Source organism: Nicotiana tabacum, chromosome 1 (assembly GCF_000715075.1).
Source record: "Nicotiana tabacum cultivar K326 chromosome 1, ASM71507v2, whole genome shotgun sequence".
Lineage (NCBI taxonomy): Eukaryota > Viridiplantae > Streptophyta > Magnoliopsida > Solanales > Solanaceae > Nicotiana > Nicotiana tabacum.
The window spans coordinates 8,674,244-8,686,115 of NC_134080.1; positions in this window are offsets into that span (position 1 = coordinate 8,674,244).

An 11,872-nucleotide genomic window follows, 5' to 3' on the forward strand; every position below is an offset into this window, starting at 1 on the left:
GACATAGGGTCTTCACTCCCTAGTCTGCTTTTCCAACATAGGGTCTCCACTCTCTAGTCTGTTTTTCCAACATAGGGTCTCCACTCCCTAGTTGATTTTATTTTGATATATGGTCTCCACTCCCTAGTAACGTTTCCAACATAGGGTCTCCACTCCATAGTTAATTTTATTTTAGACATAGGGTCTCCACTCCCTAGTCACTTTTCCAACATAGGGTCTTCACTCCCTAGTTGAATTTATTTTAGACATAGAGTCTCCACTCCCTAGTCACTTTTCCAACATAGGGTCTTCACTCCCTATTTGAAGTTATTTTAGACATAAGGTCTCCACTCCCTAGTCATTTTTTCCAGCATAGGGTTTTCACTCCCGAGTCTGCTTTTCCAACATAGGGTCCTCACTCCCTAGTTGATTTTATTTTAGGCATAGAGTCTCCACTCCCTAGTCACTTTTCCAACATAGGGTTCCCACTCCCTAGTTGAAATTATTTTAGACATAGTGTTTCCACTCCCTAGTCATTTTTCCACTATAGGGTCTCCACTCCTTAGTTGAATTTATTTTAGACATAGGGTCTCCACTCCCTAGTCACTTTTCCAACATTGGATCTCCACTCCCTAATTGATTTTAGTTTAGATATAGGGTCTCCACTTCCTAGTCTCTTTTCCAACATAGGGTCTCCACTCCCTAGTTGATTTCATTATAGATATAGGCTCCACTCCCTAATCTCTTTTTCCCAATGATGCACAATCCTGATTTTATTACTTTCAATAAAAAATAGTTTAGATTTTGTTACCAATAACTCACAAAATTTTCCTAGTGAAAATTGGTGCAGAAAATTTCATTCGTTTGTCTGTTTTGGTGCATGAACAAGTTTCCACTGTTAAGCACAAGGTTTGAGATGACCAAAAGAATAAATCTCAACCCAAATAAAAGAAAGAAAGAACAAGAAAAGAAGTGAACTTCAAGTGCAGAAGTAGAGAAAAGATGCGGATTGCTCAAGATATGATTGAAGTCGCAAGATTTGCATGTCCCGCCTTGATCTAAAAAGATAAAGAAGAATAAACCAGCGGTTGCAGCTAACGAGCATCAAGATTTAGATTAGAGTCTGCAAGAAGAACCAACCAAGACTAAAGATGAAGCTTAAGAAGATTTATAGATAGGAATCTTGTAACTCGTAGCTGATATGTTTAGTTAGCCTTTTTCATTTTGATTTTGATGTAATAGCAGAACCGCGGACAGGAGCCTCGACGGAACCTCACTCGAGTCTCAAACTCATCACTCCATCACCCTTCCAAAACTATACCGACCTGATTCCTTTATAGCCAATGATATGTAGACAACCTCCGAAGCAACGTTCGGTCAAACTTTTTCAAAATGCTTCCAAATACAGTTTCAAACGAGCAGAAATTGCTCGTAATTGTTCACTTTATCTTTGCCCGAAAACTCTTCATGTTTCCGAGCAAAGATGGGCAGTTTTGAGCACCAAATTTTTGCCCTACATGAAAATGACTCCTAAAAATAAACCAAAAATAATTTTTAAGGGATTTTAGAAGTTTTTCTTTATTTAGTTGCATTTCATGCATTTTTAATATTTTAAAATCATAAAAAAATGTCACGTTTAAGTTTCATGTCATCTTATGTCCAATTTGCATGTAGGAATTAATTTTATTAGGAAAAATCACAAAATGGTCATTTTTACATATTTAGCTTTTAGTCTTTAGAAAGTAGTGTTTTTATTTAGTTTTAAGTTAATTAGTTATTTTAATAGATAAAAAATTTTAATTTTTACAAATTAGATTGATTTAGGATTAATTTAGGATTTTATTAGATTTTAAAATCAAAGAAATAGAAAAAAAAAAAAGATTTTGATTTAGTCTTCCTACCCAAAAGTTAATTAGTCCAAATTCACGATCCAAATTCCTAAAAGCCCAAAACATTGAGGCCATACCCATTTCCCATTTGACCTAACCTAATTCATACCCCTGTAAAATAATACTTAACTTCTAAAATAAAATAAAAAAACCCTAGACCTATAGGGACTAGAGATTCGTTGTTTTCATAGGATACCCCACCCCCTGTATTTCATCTTCTTCGAACCCTACACCCCAGAAACCAACGACCCCTTTTTCCTTTAGCACACCCAGCGACCAGAACTCCCCATTGTTGTTTCTTCTTCTTCTCACCATCAAGCCCACTGGAAATCAACCCTTCCCCTTCTCCAAAAATCAGCTCAAACCAGTCGCAAACAATCCCCCCAAAATTTAGCTTTAAATGCAGCTGTAGAAGCCACCCAATTCGAGCCCATTTTTCAGGCATGAAAAGCTAAAAATCATCAATGGAAACAAGCTAAGAAAGCAGTGAAAATCAGCCGTTTTCCTCACCATCCTCTCACTTTCATGTTCTTTTAATTTTTCAATTGAAAAGAAAAATACACAAAAAGACAAAAAAAAAACAAAAAGAAAGAAAGGAACCAGTAGCTAAAACATAGAACTAAAAAGAAAAAGAGAGCTCTCATCCAAAAAAATGAGAGAAAACACAGCTGCTGATACTCCACCCAAAAAACCAGCAAAAAAACAGAACGTCACCTAACCCAGCTGAAAAATCTGTTCGAAACAATCCATTTTTATCAAAAGTAGCATCAAGAAATTGTCCTGTTGAGTTCGAAAACTCTTATCGTCGATTCCGGTTGAGTTTGTTGCCGAATGTTCTGTCAAGAAATTGTCCTGTTGTTGTAGTTTTTAGCTCAGATTCATCAATACAAATGTCTGATTTTTCTCTTCTTACTGTGTTGCTAGCTCTTGCTATCATTTTTGCCTTCTGTTAATTGAAAGTTAAGTGTTTGGGTGTTAAACTGTTGGGTGTTAAAAGTGTTGTCATGCATAATCACAAATCTGCATTTTTTTTTTTATATAATCCTATTCACATTTTATATATGTACTACTTATTCTCTATTTCAAACCTTTATTTGGATTATACAATGGTTATGTCTATTTGTTGTTATGTATTTGGTTTTTACGGAGATTCTGCTGAACTTTTCTATTTCTACAAAAATTGAGTAGTTATGTCAATGCTATTGAAGTTCAATATTTCAGTTCCCGTTAATTATGTTATTGTAGTTCATTTCTTCCACAATAAACTACTTAACTCATAGACCTTACAACTATCTCGAATCTAGGAGTTAGAATGATTTTTCGAATTTTGTAAAAATGCTTTAGGCACGACTTAAACAATTATTGTGATTGTGTACACGTTCGCATGACATAATTAGGATTTTCAAAATAAAATCAAGGTACGCGTTCCCGCGATTTTGGCCAATTTTTTCTTAAATAATTAAGCGTGACAAATTGTATACACATACGCGTGATATGATTTAAGCGCCGATTTTCAAAATAAAATCAAGGCACACATTCGCGTGACTCGTTTCAAATAATATCACCACTACGAATAATCGAGTAATTAGAAGCGGTAAAAATTAAAATACACATAGGTCCTAAAATGAGTAATTAGATAATTTAAGCCAAGTATGAATCGCTAAGCGGCCGTGCTAGAACCACAGAATTCGGGAGTGCCTAACACCTTCTCCCGTGTTAACAAAATTCCTTATCTAGAATTTCTGGTTCACAGACTTTTAGAATAAAGTCGAAAATTTCCTCGATTTGGGATTTAAAAATAAATCGGTGACTTGGGGCACCATAATAAATTATCCCAAGTGACGACTCTGATAAATTAAATAATCTCATTTCGAATAATGTTACTTTAATTGGAAAAACTCCCTTATACCCTCGGGGTGTAAAAAGGAGGTGTGACAGCCATTACCATAGAGTTCATAGTCATGAGATAGCAAAGGAACATGGAAAATCAAACACAACAAGTGAGCAAATTCAAGTTCATGATTTCAAGTCACAATGATAGACTTACATGAATCGCTAAGTTTACAGAAACAAGCATGGTTTTAACAACAAGAACTCCAATCAAGATCATTAAGCAGGTAGATCAAATAGAGAACATAAATTGAGAACCACTCTTTATTGAATTAAAACAATGTGACACAATATCACAAACGTGAGGATCAACATGGCACAATGCAGTAGATATGAAGTTTGACAGAACATTAGAGAAAACTTAAGACCATGACCTAGTCGGTTTAGTTAGTGTGATAGCTATCATTTAACTTAACAGAGATGGAACACATATAGTATTAACATAAGGCTTAATCTATGAAGACTCAATATGATTTATTAATAGGGATAGTGTTGACTCTATTAGCTAAAGCATGAGAGTTAATGTTAAATATTATATATCAAATAACAATATAAGGCAATATAACTATAGAGAAATGTTATAATTCTTAGAAGAAAAACAAAATAACATAAATAGTAAGACATAATGAAAATGTAATGACCCGATCAGTCATTTTGAGCTTTTGCACTTTGCTCGCTAATTCTCGGGAATGACTAGCCCCGCGTGATGTATTTTGACTTATGTAAATCATTGGTTTTGGTTTTCAGGGCAATCAGAATGAATTTGGAAGAGCAGTTCTCAGTTTGAAGCTTAAAAATTTGAAAGGTTTGACCAACTTTTGACTTGTTAGTATATGATCTCGGATTTGAATTTTTATGATTTGGTTAGCTCCGTTAGGTGAATTGGGACTTAGGAGCGTGATCGGAATGCATTTTGGAGGTCCGTGGAAGGTTTATGCTTGAATTGGCGAAAATGAGATTTTGGCGTTTTCCGGTTGATAGGTGAGATTTTGATATAGGGATCGGAATGGAATTTTGGGAGTTGCAGTAGTTTTGTTGTGTCATTTGGGATGTGCGTGCAAAATTTTAGGTCATTCGGACGTGGTTTGCTTGGGTTTTTTTATTTATCAAAAGCGTAATTTAGAAGATTCTTGAAATTCTTAGGCTTGAATTCGATGCAAATTTGGTATTTTGATGATATTACAGGATATATTGGCATGTTTGGTTGAGGTCCCGAGGGCCTAGGGTGAGTTTTGGGAGGTCAATCGGACCATTTTATGTTGTGAAAAATTGCAGAATTACTGTTGGTGTTGCAGGTTTTTGACCTTCGCGTTCGCGATGCATGTCACGCATTCGCGAAGGGTCAAGGTGTGAGGCTGTGGAGTTGGCCTTCGCATTCGCGAAGAAGGTCCCACGATTGTGAATGTGAGAGGTCTATGTTCATCGTGTTCGTGAGGCTCAGGTCACGTTCGCATAGAGGAAGAGGAGTAGTTGGGTCCCAGTGCATTTGTTCTACGCGTTCGCGTAGTAGGGGTCACGATCGTGAAGTGTAAAGTGTGTTGTGCATCGTATTTGCTAGAGGGTTCTCGCATTCATGTAGAAGAGATTTCAGTCTTTGAAGAGGTGTGCTTCGCGAACGCGAGGGATATGCTGCGTTCGCGAAGAAGCAATACCCGGGGAGTCAGATTATATTTTGAAAAACGAGGGTTTAAGTCCAATTTCATAAAAGCCATTGGAAAACTCGGGAGAAGGTGAAATTTGAGGAGATTTTCATTGGAGCTATTGGGGTAAGTATTCTTCACTCATATTTGGTTTAATTCCATGATTTAGTCTTGAATTTTATCATTTAATTTGAGAAATTAGAGTAAAAATTGGGGAACAATGGAAGAAAGGTTTGAGAATTCTTTCGGGGATTTGAATGAGCAATTGAGGTCGGATTTTGACGAAATTCATATGGGTAGACTTGTGAGTGGATGAGAATTTTATTGATGTGATTTTTATTGGATTCCGAGACGTGGTCCCGGGGGGGGGGGGGGGTTTAAGCAATTTCGAGATTTTTTTATGTAAATTCGATATTTTCGAGTGGGCTTTGTTCCCTTAGCATATTTTAATGGTTATGTACTGATTTTGATTAGATTTGGAGCATCCGGAGGTCGATTCGATAGGGCAAAGACATCACAGTCTAGGGTTTGGACTGGATCGAGGTAAGTAATGATTGTAAATGTTGTCATGAGGGTATGAAAACCCGGATTTCACATGTTGTGCTACTTTGAGGTGATGCACATGCTAGATGACGAGCGTGAAGTCATGCACCGATAGGGATTGTGACTTGGTCCGTCCCGTACGATTGTTAAGTCGCATATTTTATTTGAAATCTTGTGATATTCCATATTTTAGAGATTGATATTATATTTTGGGTTGTATGCCATGTTTGGGGCCTTATGCCGACCTGTTGAGACCCTTTGGGGAATTTTCACTATTTTTCCTCACTCTATTTGTTTTTAAAGCACATCCTCAGTCATGTTTTACCTGTTTATTGTTTAAAACTGGTTTTATCAATTTACTTCTTAAAATGTTAAAACTGTTTGGGCTGAGTTCCCTGTTTTACTGATGGTTCGAGTGATTATGAGGTTGATGACTGAGATAGACCGAGGGTCTGATTGTGAGGTTAATGACTGAGTGAGGCCGAGGGCCTGGTTGTGAGGATTATATATTAATGGATCGGGTTGCACACCGCAACAATATATATATATATATATATATATGGGTCGGTCTGCACGCCGCATCAATATATGGATCGGGCTACATGCCGCAGCGATATAGCGCTTGGGCGGTAGGAGCCCCTCCGGAGTCTGCACACCCCCAGTGAGCGTAGTCGACTATATATATGGATTGGGATGCACATCGCAGCGATATATGGATCAGGTTGCACGCTGCAGTGGTTACTATATGGTACCTAATGAGTGTGAGTGCTGAGTGTGGGCGCTGACCAGTAAGATTGAGTCATGAGTGACTGATAGGCTTGCCCGATGGGCTGTAGATATGCATGTACATGAGTGATGCTTTGCTTGAGGGGCTTGTTTATGAACTTACTATTTTTCACTCCGCCTTAAAGTGAGTTTCTATTGAATATGTTGATTTAAATACTGCTTTCACTCATAGACCGAGCCTATATTGAAAATGTTGAACAAATGCTTTAAACAACTTTCATTTAAACCAAATTTTTTAAGTTATGAAATGGTTATAAATTTCTGTTTTGTCAAGGGGTTGTGTACAAACTATGCTTTTCTCGAGGGGACGATCATGATTTTCATGGCTTTCACTACACATATATATTTCACTAAACCTATATTGAAAAGGTTAGAAACATATTTTCCAAAGGATTTTACTGAAGTTGGAAGTTTAACGAAATGATTTGAATGGTATCCTGTTTTGGAAACATGTTGTAACCATTGTGGTGCTATGACGTGGTTTACGTGATTTCTTACTGCTCAATCTTTATTTACTCTTATTACTTACTGAGTTCAACACCCGCTACCAGGTTCCGGAATATCTGGATCTGCACACAAGGTGCAGGGAGTAATGTGAGTACTCCAAGCTCAGAGGCAGAGTCATCAGAGTTAGCAAGGTGGCTTCACGACGTTCGCAGCATTGCTTTACCTTCCTCTCATTGTCATTACTGTATTAGTACATTTGTAGACTCTTGTTGTACTTAAACCTTAGTAGATGCTCATGACTTGTGACACCCCGATGTCCGGTTGTATCTATTTCCGCACTTGTTCTATTTTACTAAATTTATACTCGTTGGGGATTTATTCTTATAAATGACTTAAATTGACTTATTAAATTTTTAAAAGTGAATTTGGGAATTTTGTCGGCTGGCCTTGTCTTCACGAGAGGCGCCATCACGACCGAGTCCGGTTTGGGGTCGTGACAAGTTGGTATCAGAGCCTAGGTTACATAGGTCTTACGAGTCATGAGCAGTTTTAGTAGAGTCTCGCGGATCGGTACGGAGACGTCTGTACTTATCCTCGGGAGGTTGCAAAACCTTTAGGAAAAACTTTACATTCTTGAATTCTTATCGTGTGTCCTTGATTCAGCTTGGAGTGTAACCCTTTGAATTCCTTCCACGCGTTCGTATGCGCGCATGAGCACTCAGTATCAGATGTACATTGATGGCTTGTGATTCCCTGATCGAGGGGCGAGATGTGATTTGTCTGTGCATTGATGTTGGGGCCAGTCTGGAGGACTTGAGGCCAGGTTTTGCCTGCAGCTTGAGCACCGAGGTGCTGATTATGTGATAAAGTGTTTTTGAACTTATACATTCGGTAGTGCACTTATTAATATATGTGATGGCTGAATGGCTATGTGATGAGTATGTTATGACTGCGAGATGTATCTATATGATTTGGAAGCGACAAGAAGGGTCTGCTGGAGGATAGAAGAACTATTAGGTGCTTGATTTCCATCTCGATCTGAGGTATAGTCCCGAGTTATGGGTGTGTGCAGAATCTTTTCATGTTTTCTAGTTGGGGGAGTGAAATGGATTTCACGTTGTGCTGTGAGTTCAGACTCAGGAAGATTAAGTGACTGTGTATTGTCTATGATGGTGGAAGGGTATAAAGATATGTTAGTTGAGGCGAAACAGGTGGGTTATCTCTTGCAGATTGTTCTAAAGTTTGCGTAATCCCTTATGTCATTTATTGGAAGATCTTTGTTACCAGGGAAATACATGTGTTAAAATTTGAATTTGGATTGCTTAAGAGAGTAGGTTTGACTGCTACGAGAGTGAATGTAAGATTTGTAGAAGATTTAAAGTACCAGATGGTTTGTGTTTCACGAGCTTATGAAGGATTGAGTTTAATCTCACTATGGTTTTATGGCAACAATAGAGTATATGCGTTATAAGTTATTATGTGTGTTTTGGTCTATGGCTTCGAGCCAAGTGGGGGAGTCCGCTATTGATTAGTTGATTGCACGGTTATGTGCTATGTTGGTTCCAGTTTGAGGTGTGCGGGTGAATCAGTTATGGCTTATGGAGATTGAGGCCGAGGATGGCTTGAGTAAAGGAAAATTTTGACAAGGTTATGTCATGCTTCATATGTGTATGAGAATTACAGAGTGTCTTGAGTGGTTATTGGTGAAGGGTGTTCGGTGCATGGGGTATGTAGTTGCTTGGTTGCATTAAGGTGAGGTTACATTCTGCGGCGTTGGAGTGCTAATGAGGCACATGTTGTTCGGTTCATTTGATCAGGCTAATTGCAGTTTAAGTAGAGTGTATGACTCTAGAAAATGGTTCTAATGTGTTCAAGATTGAACGGTCAACGCAAAAAATTTCTCTTCGCGAATATGAAGGTCTCACGCGAAGGCGATGAACAAAAATCATTTGAACATTGTTTTAAATCAAGAATTTTAGTATTTTGAGCATATCTTGAGTTCTAGAGCTCCGTTTGAGGTAATTTTAGCACGTTGTTCTCGTATGAACAAGTGGGTAAATATCTGACCTTTATTGTGATGTTTTCCATGATTATTTTTATTGACTATTATTTTTATCTGTCTTTAGATTGAAGAAATTGGGGTTTTGAGACCCAAAGTTAAGAAATGGTAAATCCCTGATTTGAGGGTCAATTCGTGGATGAAATTGAATGATTTTCTAGATATATACTATATAAGTTAAGAGTAATACTTATTTTCAATAATATTTGGAATCCAGGCACGTAGGCCCAGACATAGACATTATTGACTTTTCGAGTAGAGTTGGAAATTGTTACAAATTATTAAATTACGAGTATTGGAGTATATTTTGATTGGTTTGCATGTTGTTTTATTAGTTTCGTATAGTTTGGCATTGGGTTGAGGAGTTAGTGAGGTGTTGGGCTCCATCACAACCTATAGTGGGTTTGGGGTAATGACAGTTTGATATCAGAGCGCTAGGTTCACTTAGGTCTCACGAGTCATGAGCAAGTTGAGTAAAATCTTGCGGATCGGTATAGAAACATCTGTACTTATCTTCGAGAGGCTACAGAGCTGTTAGGAGAACTCCCCTTCTTGATTTCCTCATCATGAGATTTGATTTCATTGAAGCTTATGTCTTCATTTCCTTCATACTCATTCTTATACGATGTTGACCGCTTGTTATCAATTGGGCATCGAGGAGTTGTAGTGGTGCTACAAATATGGTGCAGGATGTTTTTCCCTATGTATTCGGGTGGAATATTATCAACACTTTGTGGATGGATGTTCTATCATTTCAGCATAGTGTTAGCATTGCCTATAGTTTTGAGGCTATGTATAGTGTATTGTCGCGCAATGCTGGTGTGAATGGTAGGGTGCATATTTATGTGTCACGGTAGTGAATGTCCCAAGAGGAGAATTTCTTGGTTCATGGTTTAGCGATTTGGCATTTACTTCCAGCGGAGGAGAGGCAATCATACTATGGATGTTTAGGCTTTGGTTGATGGAGTAGCGAGATTGGATATTTTCAAATTTGGCGGAATATTTGTTTGTGATGTCATGTCGCCATCCTTATTTGAACGCATTTAGGCTCATCGGTGTGATGGTCTTCATTGATTTGCCTTCGAGGCAGGGTGTTGTGAAATGGTACCTAAGAAGCGGGTATCAAAGATGGCGGTATGTGGCAGCTTCGACTTGAATCGATGTTTCTAGTGTTGATGTCTCGATAAAGATGATCTTTATGAAGGCTTAGAGTTGGTGGCAATTCATTAGTTTGGATGCTACAAAGATGGATTATTATTTGAGGCAGTATTTTAGTAGCGAAGGATGAGGAATGACATGGAGGGTTATGTCTCGTGGTAGATGAGTTGTTAGCAGGTCAAGTGCGAGTAGTAGGGATTGAGTAGTTTGCTTAGGAAGTTTGAATGTGATGGGAAGAGTTTGCTTGGAACATAGAGAGATGTGAAATCTTAATTATCATTTTGGGATGCAACTTGATTTTGAGTTTTAGAACATACTGTAGGATCTTCAATTGATGTTAATGGGATGAACGGACTCCTACATATGGCAAATGAGTATGGACCTAGGATAATCAACTGATTTCATAATGGACGTGGTTACGGCTATGCCATTGGAGGATATTGGTATGGGGTTACGTAGGTGGGCTATCTTCTATAAGAAGGTTAGGGGTGGCATGACTCCCGATGAAATTCCTATAAAGAGTTCTGTCTTCTATCCAATGGGTTGCATGTACTGCGATGTGAGCTTGGATCGCTTGAATAAGATGGTACGACTGTTAGGAGGTCGAGTGTGCGATTGCAGCTGATAATTCGGGATGTGATATGATCAATACAGCAAGAACCTATGAGAAAATTAGTTGAGCAATGGTGTGAGATCATGGTAACTGAGGAAGATGGGTCATTGTGGGTTCTAGATTTGTGTGATTTTGGCTTAAAGCTAAGTGGGGGAGCCGACCGTCTATGATCGGGTCACTTGGTGATGTGCCTTTGTAGTTTTGGCTTATCGGTACGTTGGTGGATTAGTTATTATTAAGAGAAGAAAACATCATGGGGTAATTTGAGTAGGGGAATTGATGGATGTGATGTACAAAGGAAAATATTCATTTGGTTGCTTCATTAGAGTGCTTATGAGCTAACGGAGCACTAGTGGTTTGGTTAAACAATCGGGATTGGACTAGAGTAGGCGACTCTCAATAATGGTTCTAGTTGTTTCCAAATTTAAAGTGCAATGACTAAGGATTTTGTGTTCGTTATATGGCTGAGGATTAGATTTTGTAGTAGAGTGTGAAGGATACTTGGGAAAATTCTACGTTATCATCGGGTCTGCAGTGCAGTATCAGAGAAATGGGAGAAACGACTTCAGATTCACAGAAGATCTTTCAGAACAGGCGTATCAGTTAAAGTTATTACTGAGTGTATGACAAGAGTATGAAATGTCTTATGGATGCTGAGGCGATGTGGTCTTGTGGTTTGGGGTCACTTGAGGTGAGTGTCGATTGAGGTTAGTTATATTCTTGAAAAGAGGCATTACTTTGGAGGCAAGTCAAGAGTAAATCGGAAGAAGTTGAGTTAGTTAGTAGTGGTTTGGATCAGTATGGTTAAGGAGACAATCAATTCCTTTGGTGCAATAAGGCCATACATGTGTTTCGTGGCTAAACTTGC